The sequence below is a fragment of the Thamnophis sirtalis genome, unplaced genomic scaffold (assembly GCF_051295495.1).
Source record: "Thamnophis sirtalis isolate CommonGarterSnake01/CBP01778 unplaced genomic scaffold, rThaSir2_p1.2 scaffold_13, whole genome shotgun sequence".
Classification (NCBI taxonomy): Eukaryota; Metazoa; Chordata; class Lepidosauria; order Squamata; family Natricidae; genus Thamnophis; species Thamnophis sirtalis.
The window spans coordinates 12,865,739-12,887,809 of NW_028261393.1; positions in this window are offsets into that span (position 1 = coordinate 12,865,739).

Consider the following 22,071-nt stretch of genomic DNA (forward strand, 5'->3'; position numbering starts at 1 on the left):
CAGAGCCCCCCCCCCCCCAAGAATCTGTCTGCAACAGGGAGAAAATTATTCTGTTTATGTATCTTGAATCCAAGTGCTCCATATGGAAATATGTAATCACTGAGATTTACAGCTTGGTTGTCTCAGAGGCTTGCAAGTGAGTAAAAGTATTATACAAATAACCCTTGTCCCAAAGGAACAGAATCACAAGTAGCAAAAGAAAAGAGGTAGCTTGTGTTTCTGTGTGTGTATGTGTGTATGGTGGTGGTGAACAAAAAGAAAATGGGAAAAATGGAAAAATAAAATAGTAGAATTAAAGTAGTTCCAGGTATTTCAGACAGCCAGGAAGTCAAAGAGAATGTATAATTCTCTTTGTTTCACCCACGGAAAATGTTTTCTGTTCTCCTGGGAACGTATATTTTAATGGCAAGCACAGATGTCCCTCATGCAGCAATTTTCTCTCACTTTCCAAAGATGTGTTAATTTTCTGCATTCATGGCCCTACTGTTAAATTAAAACTTGCAGCAAGACAAAAATTAGTTCTTTAAAATTAGCAGCTCCGTACCCCACCCCCACCCCCGGGTAGAGGTTTAGCTTCCTTAGGACAGTGTTTTTCAACCTTTTTTGTGCAAAGGCACACTTTTTTCATGAAAAAAATCACGAGGCACACCACCATTAGAAAATGTTAAAAAATTTTAACTCTGTGCCTATATTGACTATATATAAAGTAATTTTCCCACGGCACACCTTACACTATGTCACGGCACACTAGTGTGCCGCGGCACAGTAGTTGAAAAACACTGCCTTAGGAGAAGGTACAGAAATAACTAAGTCAGGCATTCTGGATTGGCAGTCCTTCATGTCAACGCTCACTCCTGCCGAAGTTTATTCAACATTACAAAGAAAAGCTTTTAAATGGTTGGTTTCATTTTTTGTCACATTTTTGCAGCATCCGAAATGGGAATATTGTATGACAACTTCTATCATCCTGCTTTGTTGACTCAGCCTTCCATCCTTCTGAGGTTGGTAAAAGGAAGACCCAGATTGTTGAGGGCAACACGTTGACTTTGTAAACTGCTTAGAGAGGGCTCTAAAAGCACTATGAAGTGGTATATAAATCTAAATGTTATTGCTATTGTTATTGCTATTTTTCAACCTAGAGTTAAATATTAGATAGGATTCATGAACCAGAAGCAATCAAACATTGAGAGAAAGTGTAGCTGTTTGGATTTTCTAGATTACATCACAGTTTTGCAACATGGCTCCCATAGATAGATCTTACTTATTCCCAGAATGTTGGGTACAATCTGACATGAGCACCAGGAGGAAAACTGACATTGTTGGTTCTCCTCTCTCTCCTCTTCTACTAGGACATTTTGTACCATCCTACTTTTTAAATTAGAGTAGAGCTAGAAAGGACCATGGAGGTCTCCTAGTCTAGCGGTCACTGGTGGTCCACAAGAACATTTTGGTGGTCCGCAGAAAAATCTTTGCATTTTTTATATTGCGCTAAGTCAGGGATCCTCAAACTAGGGTCAAAGCAATCAATCCCACTCGCTGAAGGGATGGGGTCCTTCAGGCACTTAGCTTGGCTGCCTGTTTAGTAGCTCCAACCCCTCCCTCCCTCCCTGGGAGTCCAGGTGCTTCAGTGAATGACACATGAAACTTCAGCCGGGCTCCTTGAGAGACAAGAGTTTGCAGGGGACCGATCTAGTGTCCGGGCTGGTTACAAGACAAACGTTCATTCTTGGCTGTATTTGAGATTCCTAGCTGCAATGGACAACAAAGCTAGGGTTGACCCCGGGCACTTCTCTTTGCTGACAGGCAGCGAAGCTAAGTGCCTGAAAGACCCCATCCCATCACTACTTCATATTAGTGTTCTGCAGGATTTAAAATTATGAATTTAGTGATCCCTGAGGTCTGAAAGGTTGGTGACCCCTGTCCAACCCCCTGCTCAAGCAGAAACCCTATAGCATTTCAGGCAAGTGACTATTCAATCTCTTCTTAAAAACCTCCAGCGATGAAGCACCTACAAGCTATTCCACTGGTTAATTGTCCTCACTGTTAGGCAGTTTCTCCTTAACTCCACGTTGTTTCTCTCCTTGATTAGTTTCCATCCATTGTTTCTTCTCTTGCCCTCTGGTGCTTTGGAAAATAAGTTGAGCCCCCCTCCTCTCCTCTTTGTGGCAGTCTCTCAAATGTTTGTATTTGAGAGGCTGCCACAAATGCAACTATTTGTAGTTGCATTTGTATTTCTTTTTTCCTCCTGTGCAAGGCATTGATTTATCAACCCCAATTGGCTGCCGCTGCAGGTGATCCTGGAAAGTAACACAGAAGAAAACATGCATAGGATTTAATTGAAGCGTCATCAGAAGAAGCCAAGAAATTAATATTTAGGCACCTTTGAAATGGATTGACTGTTCATTGCAAGATCCACTCAAACATCAGAAGAGTCCATGTTTTACAAAACTGTCCTGAAATCACTATGCAACCCTATTGGGAATGTCAATGATGTTAAAAAATCTTTCATATCTTACAAAACAAGAATTAAGACAGGGAATTTAAAGATCAGGCATTTCTCCAAATTCTGGGAATTGCAATTTTATGCATCTGGAAATAGATCTCTGGAAAGGTAATTCTCCGCTATCATGCCATCAGAGGAGGAAGAATAGATTAAAATGATCATTGTTAACTAAAATGAGCTGCAGTTACAATGGATGCACTCCTTGTAAGATGCCCTTTCCATTACTTCTGAATACCATGTTTATTTGGTTTCTTAATTGACTGAAACGTGTAGTACAAATGTAGACCTTGATCGTTAGAATCAGAAACTGTTAGAAACAGTAGAACTCTATAATTGACTAGTCTCTTTCTGCGTTTTTGTCTTTGTGGTAGACTCAGGGACTTAATCAGGACCAGAAGGTGAGTTACAGTTTTCTACCTGCGGTGGGTTATGTTTTGAAGTTGTCCTTGCAACAGTGATCCTTCATTGTTAATTAAGAGTAACCATCATTTCCTCTGAAATCGGGGCAGTAACAGCCTGCGTCTATAATTCATGTCCCAATGAAATTTCCTTCAAATGCTTTTTATATAGTTAATGACACTCTGCAAAGACCCTTGTGACCTCCAGACTGGACTACTGCAACGTGCTCTACATGGGGCAGCCCTTGAAGAGTATTCGGCGACTTCAGCTGGTCCAGAATGCAGCCGCGCGAGCGATCGTGGGTGCACCTCGGTTCACCCACGTAACACCTATCCTCCGCGAGCTGCACTGGCTGCCTATTGGTCTCCGGATACGCTTCAAGGCGCTAGTCGTCACTTATAAAGCCCTTCATGGTATTGGACCTGGGTACTTGAGAGACCGCCTACTGCCAATTACCTCCACTAGACCAATTAGATCCCACAGACTAGGCCTCCTCCGAATTCCATCCGCCGGCCAGTGTCGACTGGCGACTACCCGGAGGAGAGCCTTCTCTGTGGCTGCTCCGACCCTCTGGAACGAACTCCCTGTGGAGATTCGTACCCTCACCACCCTCCAGGCCTTCCGCATAGCCCTTAAAACCTGGCTGTTCCGACAGGCCTGGGGCTAAAGATTCGCTGCCCCTATCTCGAATGGTATGATTGTTGTGCTTTTAACTATGTATAGTTTTGTGTTCTTGTTAAACTGTTTGTATCCCCCCTCCCCTTTTTGAGTTGTGAGCCGCCCTGAGTCCCCTTAGGGAAAAGGGCGGCATACAAATGAAATAAAACTCTAAACTCTAAACTCTTGTGTGGGATACAATGCCTGTTTTGATCAAAACCATTCTTTGGCTTTAATGAAATAGTGCACAAACTGCATTTGCCACCCAGACAAAGCTCATCATATTAGAAGTTAGGGATGACTCTGAAATAAGTTCACAGCTCTCTCGAGGCAACTGGACTTCCTTGTTTTTCTTTGGAAGACGTTTCGCTTCTCATCCAAGAAGCTTCTTCAGCTCTGACAGGATAGTGGGGAAAGGAAGGATTTATATTCCTTGCGGATACGCTGGCCATTTGCGTCCTTTTAGAGGGTCATTGAAGCACTTGGAGCTTTATCTGTGTCCTCAGGCTCACTTGAGTGAGGCTCCTGGTTCCTGTAGTCTGCAATTTCGTCCCCCCTGGAAATCCATCCCTACTCCCACACCATTCAAAAGGTGTTCATCCCAAATTGTCTAGTTAACGGTCTGTAGAGATTCTCAGTCTCCAGGTTATGATTGATCTGGATAACTGATAATCTCTACAGATTCTCTCAAGGATACACATTCCTCCACCACAGAGTGTATTTGTTAATTCACCTGTTCTAGATGAGTTTTTCTTAAGATTGTTGTAGTTTCAGGCTTTGGTCATGGAAGGATTAGTAGTTCATACCCGTGACCCGACAAAAGCGCGAACGTCATAAGCGCACTGACAACACCGCGGCGCTAAAACCGCGATGTCAAAAGCGCACCGACAACAGCGCGCCGACAGAAGCGCGATTTAATTTAAGGTAAGATTTACAGTTAGGTTTAGGTTTAGGTTTAGGTTTAGGGTTAGGTTTAGGGTTAGGGTTAGGTTTAGGTTTAGGGTTACGTTACAGCGCGCTTCTGTCGGCGCGCTTTTGTCGGCACGCTTTAGAGCTAATTCGTCGCTCATTCGTCGCACGGTTTTGTCACCGCACTTTAGACACCGCGGTTTAGTCAGGCACGCTTTTGTTGTGCGCGCATTTGTGGTGGAACCGTTCATACCTTATGGAACACAAGGATGCAAATTCCAAAACAAAAACTGGGAACCAGTGGCTTTCCAGTTTGGGCTGAATGCTAATTCCCATAACCTCTAAACAAAATGGCCAATAGTGTGGGGTAATAAATCAAGCAACCCCAAATCATTTGGATAGGGAATTGAGTGGCCAATAAATTTAATAAATAAACGAATGAAAAATATTCATCATATCTGAAGGATTGCAAATGCTCCACTATTAACCTGCCTTTAATACGGCCAACAAATATGCTTATGTCCTTAGAAAGATGGTTCTTTCTTCCTGTGGAAATTGCAGTTAGATATTTGACAAAGCGTTTTTCAAAGGAGCAGCAGTGCTTCTCTGGACAGCCCCCTTTTCCTCCTGCGGAGTTTGTGTTTGCTGCCGAATGTCAGCCTGCGGTTTAATTTAATGTTATTTCACAGCCCAATCCTGCTGTAGAATGAAGGTGAGTGTGACAGCTGACTAAATGAATCTGTGCAGCATGGAAAGGTGGAAGAAACCTTTCCCTGCCTGAGTTCATTAGCACATTTCATGTCTCAGGTTTCCCAATCTTCCCTCTCAAGCAATGAGAAAATTTTCAGTGACGTAAGGAGCTTCCTACATGAAAAAGGGGTTGCAGGGCCGCCTGTTCCAATAGACAGTTTGACTAATACTATGACTTGTCCTTTCCCTCCTCAAGAGAAATGCCACTTGTGAACATCATGCCATGTGTTCTGTCCTGCTGTTAGCCATTTGCTTCTGTCGTTCTAACTAAAAACAAACCAAACCACAGAAAGTGAAAATCAACGTAACCATAGTGTATTAAAAAGGGGAAGGGAGAGGGATTTTTTTTAAAAAATACAATATTAGTGATAAACCGTAGAGGTATCAGTGGGTGGTGGGTTGCTCCCAGCATTACTGCCGGTTCAGTGCGCGCAAAACTTTTGCAGGCACGCGCTCGCTTCGTTTGTGTGCATGCCAGACACACACTCCGTGCCCATGCACATTTGCACAAAAATAGGTCTGCACATGTGCAAAACGTTAAAAAAAGGAAAAAAATACATTTGTGCTATTACAACTGTTCTGTGCATGCACAGAACTGAAAATCAAGATGTTGGCCCCTTTGGAGAACCAGTTCGGGGGCATGGCACGCCTGGTTCACTGCCGGTTCCAGCAACCCAGGTCGCCAAATCACTACCAGTTCGGCCGAACCAGTCCGAAGCGGTAGGAACCCACCTCTGGTATCAGTCTCCTTTACAATAGAGATGTGTTGAAAATTCATGCATTCTTATAACCTGTTGCATTTCTTTTCAACTTTCCAGTTCAGTAGTAAAACAAAGAAAAGAAAAGCAAAACCTCCTTCAGATTTTCTTCCTCTCAGGGAAGAAGAAAATAAGAGGAACATGAAATGTAAGAATTGGAAGGCAGTGTAGAGATCATCCATTTCAATCCTTGGATATATATGCAGTCTCATTTGCAACTGGTTCTTTGGCTTTTACTTGAGTTGGCGATGGAGAGTTGTTCCAGGAGAATCTATCATCTATCAAGTCAACCTGTTTTACTGTTGAACAGCTCATACTATTAGGCATACTTTTATTTCCTTCCAAATTCATTTATTGTTCTGTCTTAAGGAAATACAAACACTACTTTGTGTTCTATAGGAAGACAGTTGTCTGGTCTTCAAATTAAAGGTACCCAGCACCTCCAACCATTCACCGCAGATACTTCGGGATGTAGTATAATTTGTCGGTGTCCTTCCTAAAATGCATAGCTCAGAAGAGGACACAATATACAAGATGCACTTTGCCTAATGTAGAATAGAGAGGAACGGTGGGTGATACTGATCAGCTGTGTGTCATGTGTGCACACAGCATTAATGCAGGCAAGGAAAGCAAATACTTGAAGCTAGTGCTACTCCAAAGAATGACTGTTGCAGTATGTTAGTCAAGACTTTTGTTCATTTATAACAAATCTGGATCAACATGAGTTTTTATTAATTAACTCTCATTCATTATTATCAGTCTTCTGTGGTGTCAGATCTTGCATTTCCCATATGGACATTAGGAAATGTATATTTGTCTATCTTTTATCACAGCCAATAGAAGACCTGGCTGGTGAGATTATACCTTGTGTACTGGGTCCGGTTCTGACCAAGACATTTCCAGAAGGGTATTTAATGGAGTTAAGAGGAGAGCAACAAAATTATAACAGGAATTATACCCACCTGAAGATGAACTGAAAGAACATGAGAAGAACATGAAGAAAAGAAGACTTGGGTGAAAACACAAGAATTGTATTCAAGTACATAAGGGAAGGAAATTTTCTACAGCCACAGAAGCTAGGACCAGAAATAATGGGTATAAATTGCAGCTACAAAGATCTTGCTTAAATGTAAAGTAAAACTACTTGATACTGAGATGTGTACAACAGTGAAACAATTTACTTACGGAAGCTGTAGGTTTTTCATCTCTGGGAGCTTTTAAGAGACTGGAGAGCCATTCTACAAGATGGCTTAATTGATTTTCGTATGGATTGCAGACGATTGGACTAGATGATCCTTGGGTCTCTTTGAACTCTACCATTATATGATTACTCTGAGAGATGTCTTGCTGTCTAAATTTAGGCTAGACTGCCAGGTGCAAATGCCCTAAAGCATGTTGTGGTAGCAGAGTTTCATGTACAGTATAGCAGTTTCATGTGCTGTCGCTGTCCCTTTCCTGGTGCTGAAGTGAGATTTATCTGATACTCTGGTTGTCTTTTGTAAGTATGTAGAATAGAAGAAACAGCCTAAGAGCCAAGGTGGCGCAGTGGTTAAATGCAGCACTGCAGGCTACTGCTAGATCAGCAGGTCAGCGGTTCAAATCTCACCGGCTCAGGGTTGACTCAGCCTTCCATCCTTCCGAGGTGGGTAAAATGAGGACCCGGATTGTTGGGGGCAATATGCTGACTCTCTGTAAACCGCTTAGAGAGGCCCGAAAGGCCTATGAAGCGGTATATAAGTCTACTGCTATTGCTAAGTCTACTGCTATTTTCCAGGCAGGAAAATGCCATGAGTGGGCTATGACAATTAGTTCTGCTTACCAACCTACAGGTTGCTCAACAAGTAAGCAGAAATACAACCGGCTAGTCAATCTATTAATCAAGAAGGCCCTCTCCAGAGATACCTGCCTAGTACCAGTATTGCAATTTTTCTAGCACCAAAAATAATATATTTTACCAAATACCAGTAGTTTATGAATCTATTTTAAAGTTATCAAACAAATACACAAATTGGCCTGATGCAACTGATTTAGCAATTTGTTTTGATTTGGAAAGCTGAACTGAATTAATCAATTGGGTCATTTGTTTTCCCTCTCCCCATCTGTTTGATTTAGAGAATTATTTTGATTTGGAGGATAGATCTATGTGACTGAACTGTGGTGCTAGATGTGATATATTCTTCATCACCACCACTTATCACTTTTGAATCGTTGTATTTTGTATCTTATTTTACTATGTTACTTGTACATGAGTTAGAATATAATCTTTGATACTCTAGAAATGTAATGAAAATACTGTTTCCAAACCAGCTGAAAGAGGCAGCTGCTGCTTTCTGACTAATGTTAGTTGGTCTTACTAACTTTCTGGAAATCGGTATTTAATACAGATTCCCAGTCTTCAATCCATGACCTAGTTTGCATGTTAAATAAGAGGAATCCCCATTAGGTAGACCGGACCAAAAATCAACTCCACAGAAAAAGATAGAACTATTCTTTATTGAGAAATGTTACAATAGCAGAATCTTGCAAGTCTGATTGTGCTGTATCTCCTTATAGCTCAGTGATTTAGGGCAGGGGTCTCCAAACTTGGCAACTTTTAGTCTGGAGGACCCCTGATTTAGGGAGACGCCTTCCTGAACTGTTTCTGAAGTATCTCATTGCTCTGGATTTTTTTAAAACAATGTCTCAGCCCCTTTTGCTTTAGTAATGATTTCTGCATACTTCTCTCAAGACCATCACCCTTATTCTCCACAGTTTGTTTAAGAATGGCTTATTTATTAAGTCGTGATTGGCTTCAGACCTTAGACAACATCATAAATCATGGTTTGCAAATCACAGTGACTGGATTCTTAAAACATACTAACTCAAAGCAAAAGAAATCATACAAAGACTGTTTACGATGTCTGAACTGGGTCTGGCAGTTCTTTTCCTGAGTTTTTAATCAGTGTTGAAGTTACGTTTGAAATGAACTTGGGAACTTGGCTTCAGCCAAGTATTGCCTTTGTTGCACATCTAATGAATAGTACATACATGCCATTAGCCTGATACCCCTCTCTCCCCCACCATGTATTTTGTATGTGGAATTCTGTGCTCAAATGTAACAAGATCCTTTTTTTTTTTTGAGGGCCTAAAGAGGTCTGAAGAATCTGTGTGCATTTTACGAGCAGCTGTGAATGGCTTTTCAGAGCTTCTGAATAATAGATCAAGTCGGTTACAGTCGTCGTCCCCCCCTCCTACATGCTTCAGTCCTGCTCCAGAGCCTGATACGCAGAGGGGTAACACTGCCAGAGTAAATGTGCATAACACGATAAAGAGCAGAACGCACGGTTTCCTTGGCAACTGAATCTTTCAGGTAATTTGAGCACTTTGGTGCTTCAAAGAGTAAAATGTATATATTTTTCTCCAGTGGAGGGTGCTAGATACTTGATTACTTGATAGCAGGATCTGCTTTATCCTCTCCTATGAAATCTGGAAGCAAGTCCAGTTATTATAAAGAAATGTCTACCGGGGATCTTTAGTGCAGCTATTCAAACTGGCTTGCAGGGTTGAGTTTTAACTTGCTGCGGGTCTGTAGAATGGATGAAACCTGCAAATAATTGCTGTTAATTAATCTGGCACGTGGCAATTAATCCTGGGCTTGGTGATGACTTAAGCAAATTCAATCCTATGTGTTTATTTCTATTGTGCTTCTTATCAATTGGTAGCTGGGACAGCTTATATGAAAAAAGAAAACAAACATTGGCATTAAAACACATTCTAAATACAGAATGGAATGGAATGGAATTGAATAACTGAATTGAGTTGGAAGGAATCTTGAAGGTCTTCTAGTCCAACCCCCTGCTCAGGCAGGAAACCCTATACCGCTTCAGACAAATGGTTATCCAATATCTTCTTAAAAACTTCCAGTGTTGGGAGCATTCACAACTTCTGGATGCAAGTTGTCCTATTGATTAATTGTTCTAACTGTCAGGAAATTTCTCCTTAGTTCTAAGTTGCTTCTCTCCTTTATTAGATTCCATCCGTTGCTTCTTGTCCTGCCTTAAAGTGCTTTGGACAATAGCTTGACTCCCTCTTCTTTGTGGCAGCCCCTGAGATATTGGAAGACTGCTATCATGCCTCCCCTAGTCCTTCTTTTAATCAAACTAGACATACTCAGTTTCTGCAACTGTTCTTCATATGTTTTAGCCTCCAGTCCCCTAATCATCTTGGTTGCTCTTCTCTGCACGCTTTCTAGAATCTCGACATCTCTTTTACATCATGGTGACCAAAAACTGGATGCAATATATCTTTAAATATCCTTTTAAAAAGGGTGGAAAGTAAAGTTGCACTTCTGTCAAGGCTGTCATCTACTTCAGCCTCCTCCCATCAATAGTTTTTTCCATATAAATAAATGAAGTTCTGTCATTTGCCAATCAGCATAGACACACTGAATTCCTACACGGTAGTAATCAATGACTTGTTTCACCCGTTCAGTAGCAAATTCACTACAGTCAGCTGGGTTTCCACAACATGCCAAGATAAACTACAGTTCTCAAATTGCAATGGCTAAGTTCCTAAAACACGCTAAACTCCAAATCCCACATGATGAATGACACATGTATGCCACTAACCTGATCTGATACAACTGTATTTTGTATTTGGAATTCTGTTCTTTTTTGAGAACCTGGCCTCTGAAACCTGAGGGATGTCTGAAGGTTTTGTGCGTTCTATGAAGAACTATGAAGGTGAAGGTAAAAGTTCCTCTCACACATATGTGCTAGTCGTTCCCGACTCTAGGGGGCAGTGCTCATCTCCATTTCAAAGCCAAAGAGCCAACACTGTCCGAAGATGTCTCTGTGGTCATGTGGCCAGCAGGACTAAACACCAGAGGCGCATGGAATGCTGTTACCTTCCCATCAAAGGCGGTTCCTATTTTTTCTATTTGCATTTTTACATGCTTTCAAACTGCTAGGTTGCATACGCTGGGACAAGTAATGGTAGCTCACTCCATTACGCGGCACTATGGATTTGAACCGCCAAACTGCCGACCTTTCTGATTGACAAACTCAGCGTCTTGGCCACTGAGCCACCACGTCCCTTTCAAACTCTCTTAACTCACCCCTAGAATCTGCAGTAGTTGCTGTCCCTCAACCCTCCCTGAATTTTAATGGCACATTTTCATACCTTTTGGGGGAGATGGAAGGATGAATGGAGCCTAACCCACCCCAAACAAGTATAAAACTGGACCGTATGTATTTAGCAGAAGGTAACCTGATTCCTTTTGGTGATACTAATCATTGGATCCCTTCCTATGGGATTCAAGAAGGTTGAGAAACCCAGTTCCCCAAGCCTTGCCCTTCATCTCACGGAATGGATTTGCGGCAAAGTTTTCAATAAGCTTGCTTTTCTTTCCAAAGGCAACACAGGATCCATGTATATGTTCACCGACTGCTGTTTACGCTTACAACTTCGCCCTGTGAATTTTAGCTGAGCGAGCAATTGTATTTGCACAAAAGTAAGAATATGGGGGGGTGGGGGGTGAAATCAGAAGCAACTGAGCATGCTGCTTTCCCTGGATAAACCGGAGGATCAAGAAATGGAATGGGCTGCTTTGATAAATGTTGGGACCATTTTCTTCGCAAGGTCTCCCTTCCTTATTAGCATTATTTTTTTCCCATGCGCTTTTCCATTTTGTCAGAAACCGATAGCAAAACAGAGGCTTTCTCCCCAGGAAAAAAAATATGGTTTGAAGTACCGGTCTGGTTCTGCTCTCACTCACTAATCCAAACGCTCTCTGATCATGACAGAGCGAGTCTCCTATGGAGGAGTAGTTGCACATTATTATTATTTTAAATGCAGCATATATTGCAAATGTCCCCATCTCAGCATTTCAGGGGTCTTTTGCTCCTTTCAAAGCCAGTGCTCGCATTGTTTGGAGAAGCCTTCCATTTCATACACTTTATACCATTAAGAGTGAACTCTGGTTCACTTATCAACGGGACATTCTGCCACCTCAGCAGAAAAAGTGACAAGGCAGCAAAAGTCCCCCGAAGAGCCTACCGAGCTTTTCTTCCAATGGGCTTGCGTTGCAGGAGAACGTTTTAAGGCAGCTTTTGAAGGAAGCAGGATGGCCTCAAAAATGTGACACCTGAAGACGGGAGAAGGTCTAGGACAGGGATGGCTAATCTTTGTCGTCGCGTGCCGAAATGCAATGATAATACAATGCACGTGTGCCCCCCATGTGCCCCCCCATGTGCATGCATGCATGCATGACCCCTGCTCTTCCCCAGCCCTGCGCATGAGTGTGTGACCCCCCCGCATGCACCCCCATGGATGCACACCCGACTCCTGTGCATGTGTACGTGACTCCCGCGCTCCCCCTGCCCCGCGCATGAGTGTATGACCCCTGAAAGCACCCCCATGGATGCACACGCAGTCTCCTGTGCATGTGTGCATGCCCCCCACCCATATGAATGCATCTCCCTCCGTGCATGCAGGGCAGAGACCCGAGAACCAGCTGGCTGGCAGGAGGCGTATGCGCCTAGGCAGTGGAGCTGAGCTGGGGAGATGGCTCACATGCCCACAGAGACGGCTCTGTGTGCCACCTGTCCTGTGGCATACGTGCCATAGGTTCGCCATTATGGTTCTAGGATTTTTCATAGTGCTCTCCATCAATGGTAGCACATCTATGCCCCTTTTAAGGCTCTCTCCTTTAGCTTGTTTCTTATAGAGTGCTTCTGTCTTCTCTGCTCCCTTAGGACAAGAACATTCCAGCTTTCTGTGAAACAATGTTGCTTCCTTAATAAACTTGACTTGATCTTTTGGAGTTCAAGCGTTTGTCTTAACGAGCTGGGCTCAACTCAGATGGATTTGCTCTGCTAGATGCCTGGAATCACAGGATTCCAGGCAGGAGTCCAAAATTCTCCCCATGGCCAAGTCATAATAATATTTGCTTGATTTTGATTATTGGGGGAATACAAGCATTGTGCTTTAGTCAACAAACCACGATGTGGCATGAAGTGTGAACCAGCCTCTACTTAGATTGACTTTCCCAGATTACATGCAGGGAAGGCTTGCCAGATTTCTGTGAAAATGCCAAGAGCTGGATAGAAAATCAGGTGGAAAAACGGCTGATGACCTCTTTCTATTGGTCCACCATAGAAAGTGTCCTCACATACTGCATTATAGAATGATACGCTGGTTTAACAGCTGCAGACAGGAAGGCACTACAGAGAGTGATCAATTCGGCACAAGAAACCATTGGTTGCCCTCTGACACCACTGGGTGACATCGGCAGATCTTGCTGCTTTAGCAGAGTAAGGAAGATACTCAGAGATGATTCACACCCTGGTCAGTGTCTCTTTGCACTTCTACCATCGGGCAGAAGACATCAAAGCATAGCCAGCCAAACAATTAGGTTTAAAAAATAATTTCTATCCTTGGGCTGTCAGACTTTTAAATCCAACCACAATCACTCCATGCACACGCAGGAAACATATGACTAATTTTTTCTTTTTCTCCCCCCCTCCCGGTTTCCGCTATAATTTTGCACCAGTGAGGCTAAAACCAATTTCATTGTATTTATTTTGTACAACGACAATAAAGTCTATATTATACTATAGGAACTTCATGCAAAACATGAGCTTTTATCGTTAAATTGCTACTCTGGCCACATTGCAATTAGATTCACACTGTTTGGGGCTTGTTCTAATATACATGGACACATTCCCTTTGGTTGCTCCCTGGTGGAGATCTCCTACTCATACTATACAATACAATACAATAGCAGGGTTGGAAGGGACCTTGGAGGTCTTCTAGTCCAACCCCCTGCCTAGGCAGGAAACCCTATACCGTTTCAGACAAATGGCTATCCAACATCTTCTTAAAGACTTCCAGTGTTGGGGCATTCACAACTTCTGGAGGCAAGCTGTTCCACTGATTGATTGTTCTAACTGTCAGGAAATTTCTCCTCAGTTCTAAGTTGCTTCTCTCCTTGATTAGTTTCTACCCATTGCTTCTTCTTCTACTCTCAGGTGCCTTGGAAAATAGTTTGACTCCTTTGTGGCAACCCCTGAGATATTGGAACACTGCTATCCTGTCTCCCCTAGTCCTTCTTTTCATCAGAATAGACATACCCAGTTCCTGCAACCGTTCTTCATATGTTTTAGTCTCCAGTCCCCTTACTAGCTAACCTTCTTTTTATATTTTTTCCTTAATTGTAAGAGGTGGAAGGTAGGAACCTGGGAGGAACAGAAGTATAGTCAGAGTTATTCCCCTCCACCCACCCATTCCAGTAACATTTTATGAAAGGGACAGAGTATCAACAGAAGCCAGCATCTTTTGGCTGTATTCTGGCAACACACTGAACCTTGTCAATTCAGATAAGATACTGCATCCCCAACACACACTTTTCTTTGATTTTGTAAAATTCTTTAGTGGCATAGGGTGTTATTAAACCCAGAAATGACTTAATTTTAACACTAAATGAAGGTGGTTGTGTGAACTCAGCCTTTCTTCGTGCCCCATATCTGCAGCGGAGTAGCTGTACACAGATCTAACAAACTTGGATGCTTTTCCCGCAGCAAAAACACGACTTATTGTAATAGTACAACTTTGCCTACAGAGGGACCCAACGACCAGCCAAATTCGAAGAACACAAACCCAGGGGACTGAACGAAATGAAAAAGTCAAAGTCTTTATTCACATTTCAAATTCCTCTACCGGAAAGCTCGAGAAAGCTTCATTGCGATTCAACTTTACCAGAGGTTAGCAAGGACATATCAGACGGGTGAAATAAACCAGCATTCCCTGCCTTTGGATTCAGTTAAAACAGCATTGCAGAAGCCTCGCTAAATTTTGCAATTTCGATACTCGACTAGAACGATGAGGTGTAAATGAAACAGTCAATTGATCAACCACTCAGTTTTGAAGCAAAGGAAATGTTTATAATTGGACTTTAATTTATCCGAGACTACTGGCTAACTTTCTGGAAGAATTAAGGGGGAAAAAATTCTTGGCAAGCTGTATCGAACAGCCATTCCTTTTGGCAATTAAATGATTAAATGGAACCTTGTCAAATTGGAGGAAGTAGTTTTAATATTGGAAGTGGGCAATGCAGTAAATAAGTAAGGGTAAAGTTTCCCCTCGCACATATGTGCTAGTCGTTCCTGACTCTAGGGGGCGGTGCTCATCTCCATTTCAAAGCCGAAGAGGCAGCCGGAATGACTAAATGCTGAAGGTGCATGGAACGCTGTTACCTTCCCACAAAAGGTGATTCATATTTTTCTACTTGCATTTTTTACATGCTTTCAAACTGCTAGGTTGGCAGAAGCTGGGACAAGTAACGGGAGCTCACTCTGTTACACGGCACTAGGGATTCGAACCGTCGAACTGCCGACCTTTCTGATCACTAACCTCAGCATCTTAGCCGCTGAGCCACTGCCTCCCTACAGTAAACAGAGAGTTGAATAATTGTCCTGCTAATCACTTCCTGATCTTAAATGAGTCTGATCTCTAGCATAAAACAGGAATATAATTTTGGTGAGTTCAAGGACTGCCCCTCCTCCATAGGAAGAGCATGCTAATGACTGCATTGTACAAAGAGGCTTGGTGACATATTTTTAAAAGCGGCAACGGGGGATTAAACATATTAAATAAAAATGTGATTTAATTTTACATCATTGCTCAGATTACAACATGCACACATTTACCCATGGATCTTATCAATATCCTTTGATCAAGTTTATGTATTTGTTTATTAGCTTTACCTCCTGTCTTTCCTTCATGGATTCAGGGTGGTTACAAGATTCAGAGCTTTGATCCACATGGGTAAGGCACATTGGTAGGTTTCAAAATTTTTTTGAACCTACTCTGTGGGTGTGGCCTCCTTTGTGGGAGTGGCTTGCCGGCCATGTGATCTGGTGGGAGTGGCTTGCCGGCCATGTGTTTTCTCTCTCTCCCTCTCTCTCTCTCCTTCCTTTTGTCTCTCTGTCCCTTTTTCCTTTTTTTCTTTCATCTCTCTCTCACTTTTTCTTTCTTTTTTTCTTTTTTTCTTTCTTTCTTCCTTTCTTTCTCTTTCTCTCTCTGTGTGAGACTGTCTGTCTGTCTGTCTGTGTCTGTGTGTGTGTGTCAGTGGTGGGTTTCAAAAATTTTTGGAACCTCTTCTGTAGGTGTGGCCTGCTTTCCGGATGGTGGAACCTCTTCTAATCGGTTCGGTAGATTTGACGAACCGGTTCTACCGAACTGGTGCGAACTGGTAGGAACCCACCTCTGGTAAGGCAGTACCACACTGTTGCAACCCAAGGATGCCCCTTTTGTAAGTGGAGGTAGGGCACAAAACAAACAAGGGGAACTTGGATCTGACCAAAAAACAAGACTGAAGGATAGCAGAGCAACCTTCTAACAGGATCTTAGCATCCCAGCACGCACTTTTCTGACAGTGGGAAATTCCGGGAGTTGAAGTCCATACATCTTAAAAGTTGCTGAGGTTGAAAAACATCATTCTAGAATATTAGGAATATTTGGTTAATCCTTGCCAGCAGAGCACAATTGATTGATGCATGCCCCACTTTATTTATATAGCACCAGGGGTGGGTTCCTGCCAGTTCTAACCTCTTCTATAGAAGAGGGTCCACAAATCTACTGTGCTGTTTAGAACCGGTTCCAGCTCCCTCCCCCGCCCGTCCGCACATCATCAGGATGAAGAGCGAGAGGAGGAATTCTGGGAGTTGAAGTCCACAAGTCTTAAAGCTGTCAAGTTTGAACACCCCTGGGTTTTTTTTCTAAAGGGTTAGGGGTGCAAGGGTCTTGTAACTTGACAGCTTTAAGACTTGCGTGCTTCAATGCCAGAGTTCCTGAGCCAACATTTTGGTTGCTAAGCAAGAACATTGTTAAGTGAGTTTCACCACATTTTACAAGTTGGCCATGCCCACCCAGTCACATGACTGGCAAGCCACTCTCACAAAGCAGGCCACACCTGCAGAAGAGGTTCTAAAAAATTTTGAAACCCACCACTGTATAGCACATAATCACTCAGCGTGGTCCAGTTTATGTTATGCATGTAGTTCTTGGCATGCCAAATAAAACTGCACAAACCACCATCCCCAGTCTGACCTATTGCGACCTATAAGATTTGCAATTTGGAAGACCCAAGTTTCTACGGTGTTATATATCCCTCATCTTCTACAATACTGTTGGATGAATATGTATGTTGTGGCCCGCCAGTGGAGCTGGTGGCCGACTCAGACAGTGAGGAGATTGGGGAGGAACATGGGCCAGTCCTGGAGCTCTGCATAGGAGGCAGAGATGGGGCCAGGGCCATCAGACAGTTTTCAGCTGCCTTCGGAATCGGACACTAGTTTCTGCAGTGTTACATATTCTGCCATAGGGGCCAATGGCCGATAGGCCATAAACTGATGTGTCAACCTATCAATCCCACTAGGTAGATCATTTTATCAAGACTGGCTATAATAATAGAAGCTTGCAAATCTCATTGTGCTATATCTCTTTTCCCCCTTCAGTGAATTAGGGAGGTATCTATCTGAGCCATTTCCAAGCATTATCTGGGCAATCTGGACTTTAAAAATGTTCCATCCCTTGTTGCCTTGGCAACAGGTTTTGCATATCTCCTTCAAAGCCATCTTCCTTACAATCTTTAAAACCCAACCCACATGGTTAGTCTCTGGTTCAGAATGTTGTTCAAACTCAGAAAACTAAATTAGTAAAACTTGGTTAAGTTAACTGTGGGTAAGCTTGTTGTGTGAATGGTTAAACTGTAATCCTTGGGGCAAACTTTCCTTACTTCCGTATATGTTTGGCATATATTATATACATTTGAATTAATACACTATAAATATTTTACATAAAGCAAATATGTATATACTTCAGGGCATTGTGGAATAAAATAAACTCTGGTTAAAAAAATTTAAGGATTTCCTCCTTTAGGAAAGTGGAGATCACGCAGCAGAACAGTATGTCAGTTTTCCCAATTTCAGGTTTGTAAACCCAATTCAGATTTTGGTGCCAGACTTTACCGGCTGGATCGTACATCATGCTAAGTTATAATCTGGTTTGTGTTTCATTTTGCCGTCAGTGTGCAGTGAAACCCATGTGGTTTGTAAATTATGATTATATGGCTTAGCATGATGTGCAAAGTAAACCCAGGGAAACTAAGCAGGGGTGGGCCAGACTAATATTTGAGTGGGGAAGCATTAGGGAATTTCAGGAAAAGAAGGTAGACCAGGAAATTAAAAGGAAGAAAAAGAAGACTAAGGCAGTGACAAACCAGCTCCACACTTGGCTAGAAAAAAAAATCTTGGATAGATCTTAAAACCACCAGGAGATTTAAGTCAAACAAAAATAACTCTTAACCCCTCTCCTAAGCATTAATCAGGCTCCCAAATATAATATCTTAATCTTCTTCCAGAATTTGTTGAATTTTTAGCTCTTCCTAAGCTCCCCACACCAGACATTTGGAAAAGCTAACTATTGTTCTGACCGAGGCTTCCCAAGAGCTCAAAGCAAACTCCTTGTCTCGGTGAAAAACCCTTTTATTAATTTACTGTGAATTCTGCTCATTCACATCCAGCAAAATCTTTCAAGGGAGGATTTACAGTCACAGACCTTATCTGGCTTGGAGAGCTGCCAGGCCGATATCTGCAAAATATGGCAAGGAGTCTTGGAGAGTCACGAACCAATTAAATGAACTATTTGTCTCCTGCAAACTCCACTCCCCTTTCGCTCCTCTTTTACTTCCTCTGGGAGAGGCCATTCATCGTCCACCTGTGGCCTTACTCCCAAGTCAACCCCTGTTCTTTAGCTGTTCCCTTCATCTGGCAACTTTGTGCATGCACACGCTGAAAACAGGCTCCAGCTGTTCGTCTGCCTCACTGATGTCTGACTCTGAAGGCAGCTGATAACTGGCTTACGGCTCTGGCCCCCTCTCTGCTAACCTTGTGCCAACAAAATCTGTGCAATCTCATGGGTGGAAGAAAAATGAAGCCAGCCCTCATCTCTTTTTCTATTGGGGGCTTGATTTTCTGCATCCTGAAGGTCTTCAGTGTCTCCCCTGATGCTCTCCTGATCTGGGAACATATGGAAAAATAGTGTTCTTCAGAGGAGCTGTTCAAATAACTGGCATGCTTTGTAAACATAGAGCAGCACCACAGTGGCTTAGCGGTTACAATGCTGGGCTTGCTGGTTGGAAAGCCAGCAGGCCAGGATTGAAACCCGAGCACCATGCTGAGGGGGGGGGGGTGACCTCCTGTCCTCGCCCCAGCTCCTGCCAACCTAGCAGTTCGAAAGCATGCAAATGCGAATAGATAAATAGGTACCACTTCAGTGGGAAGTAACAGCATTCCGTGATGTCATGCTGGCCACATGGTCGCGGAAGTGTCTGTCACACCTGGAAGCCATCTTTTACCTTTTGGATTTCAGGCCTGCCACATTTCCTACTGTGGGAAAATGGGATGGGGGGAATTATACAGAGTGTGGGTGATATATTGCCATAATAACATTCTTTCTCAGAAAGTCAAGGTCACCTGGCCCTGCAGTTGCGATACTCTTGGCTTTGATGATATACTTGATTGGATCATGTGATGGACATGTGGGTGCTGGGCAGGGAGTTGAACTTTCTCTTGGCTGGAGAAAACTTGGAAGATTCGGGTTTTCCCAGATGTGCCAATACGATATCTCTAATAAAATGGAACTTTGAGGAGACTCAAGCCTCGGAGTCTTCTTTCGTTGGGCGTGTCACTTGGAATAGCAATAGCAACAGCAATAGCAGTTAGACTTATATACCGCTTCATAGGGCTTTCAGCCCTCTCTAAGCGGTTTACAGAGTCAGCATATTGCCCCCAACAACAATCCGGGTCCTCATTTTACTCACCTCGGAAGGATGGAAGGCTGAGTCAACCCTGAGCCGGTGAGATTTGAACAGCCGAACCGCAGAACTGCAGTCAGCTGAAGTAGCCTGCGGTGCTGCATTTAACCACTGCGCCACCTCGGCTCTGACATAACCTGAATCTTGACATTGTCTTTGGAAGTGCTGGCTCAATAGGCTTGAAACGGAGATGAGCACCGGGTTAGCAACGGCTAGTGGAGTAAAATCCAAGAGGGATGCCTCTTTTTTGTGCAACCATAGCTGTGGTTTTCCTCATGGCTGGACCAGGAGCCCACGATGAGGCCATGGAGGCTGCAGCATGCTATTCCAAAGCAAACTGAGCCAGCAGAGACAAGATCATACAACCCCCAGGGGAGAGGAGGCTGCCCGGTCACCTCTCGAAATGCACATCCCACCGGACCCTCCTCACCTGAAATCCTCTGCTCGTCCGAGGTCACATTCCACCACTGGTCTCTGACTAATATCATTAAGATTCCTTTTCTGGCGCCTCCATAATAAGCGAAGGCGGGGATGCTGTGATTAATGGATGTTTGATGGATGAAGCCCCCCCTGTCACCATTTAATACCTGTAACAATAGATTCATTAACTGGGATTAGTTTCAGACATAAGCTTTTCTATACCCATGGCTATTACTCACTCAGTTCATTAACGGGACAGCATTAGTTCTGCTACCTTTGAGCAGGGATACATCCTGCATACCAATTACATTTGCTCTCTTTACTTTCATGGATTTGGAAGCGGTTCTATAAAGAGCTGGAATATCTTAATTCAGAGCTGTCAAGGAACACGGTCTGGCTTTGGTCCCTCCCCCCGCACTTGCTCTCCACTTAATTCCTAAGGTGTAGGATGTTAAGTTAGGTGCCAAGTGGAAAAAGGAGCTTCTTGCCTGCCCTTGGCCCTTCTTTTCCAAGGCGAGGATCCAGAGGTGGTATTCAGCAGGTTCTGACCGGTTCTGGAGAACCGGCACTGGAAATTTTGAGTAGTTTGGAGAACCGGTAAATACCACCTCTGGCTGGCCTCGCCCCCCATCTATTCTCTGCCTCCCAAGTCCCAGCTGATTGCGAGGGAAGGGGGATTTTGCAGTATCCTTCCCCTGGAATGGGGTGGAATGGAGATTTTACAGTATCCTTCCCCTGCCACACCCACCAAGCCAAGCCCACCAAGCCATGACATGCCCATCAAGCCATGACACGCCCACCAAGCCATGCCTACAGAACTGATAGTAACAAAATTTGAATCCCACCACTGCGAGGATCATATTAACAATTCCTGATTGCTTAAAAGCCACCTGCATGGCCTGCTTACAGGGGATCTAGGACAACCCACCACAGCCAACTTGCTACAGCCAGCTCACCACGATCCATTTGCCACGGGACAGTTGGCCAAAGAACTCCCCATGGCCAACTTGCCGCGGGACAATTCAACACTGCATCAATCGTTTCATCCCGTTACTTTTATTATCGGTGACCATGTTTTGATTGAAATGATCGTAACTCTTGTATTTCTGGGTTGACTTTCTTTCTTTCATTATTATTGGGCACAGTTCCATTGGAATTAATTTAACTTTTGCATTGGTTGAATCATTCCGCGGGGAGTTGTCCCATGCGGTGTTGGCTCTGGCGAGTTAGTTGGGCAAGTTGTCCCATTCTGGCTTACATGGGCGCAATAGTTAGAATGCAGCATTGCAGGCAAACTCTGCTCACAGCCTGGAGTTCAATCCTGACGGGGCTCAAGGTTGACTCAGCCTTCCATCCTTCTGAGGTGGGTGAAATGAGGAGCCAGATTGTTGCGGGCAAGAGGCTGACTCTGTAAACCACTTAGAGAGGGCTGTAAAAGCAACTGTGAAGCGGTATTTAAGCCTAAGTGCTATTGCTCCCTCCCTCCTTCCTTCCTTCGTTCCTTCCTTCCTTCCCTCCCTCCCTCCCTCCCTCCCTAGTTGCTAGAATGCAGTATGCAAGCTGTCCACTGCCAGCAGTCCAATCCTGACCGACTGGTTCAAAGTTGACTCAGCCTTCCATCCTTCCAAGGTGGGTAAAATGAGGATCCAGATTGTTGGGGCCAATAGGATGACTCTGTAAACCACTTAGAGAGGGCTGTAAAAGCACTGTGAAGCGGTATTTAAGTCTAAGTGCTATTGCTACCTCCCTCCCTCCCTCCCTCCCTCCCTCCCTCCCTCCCTCCCTCCTTCCTTCCTTCCTTCCTTCCTTCCTTCCTTCCT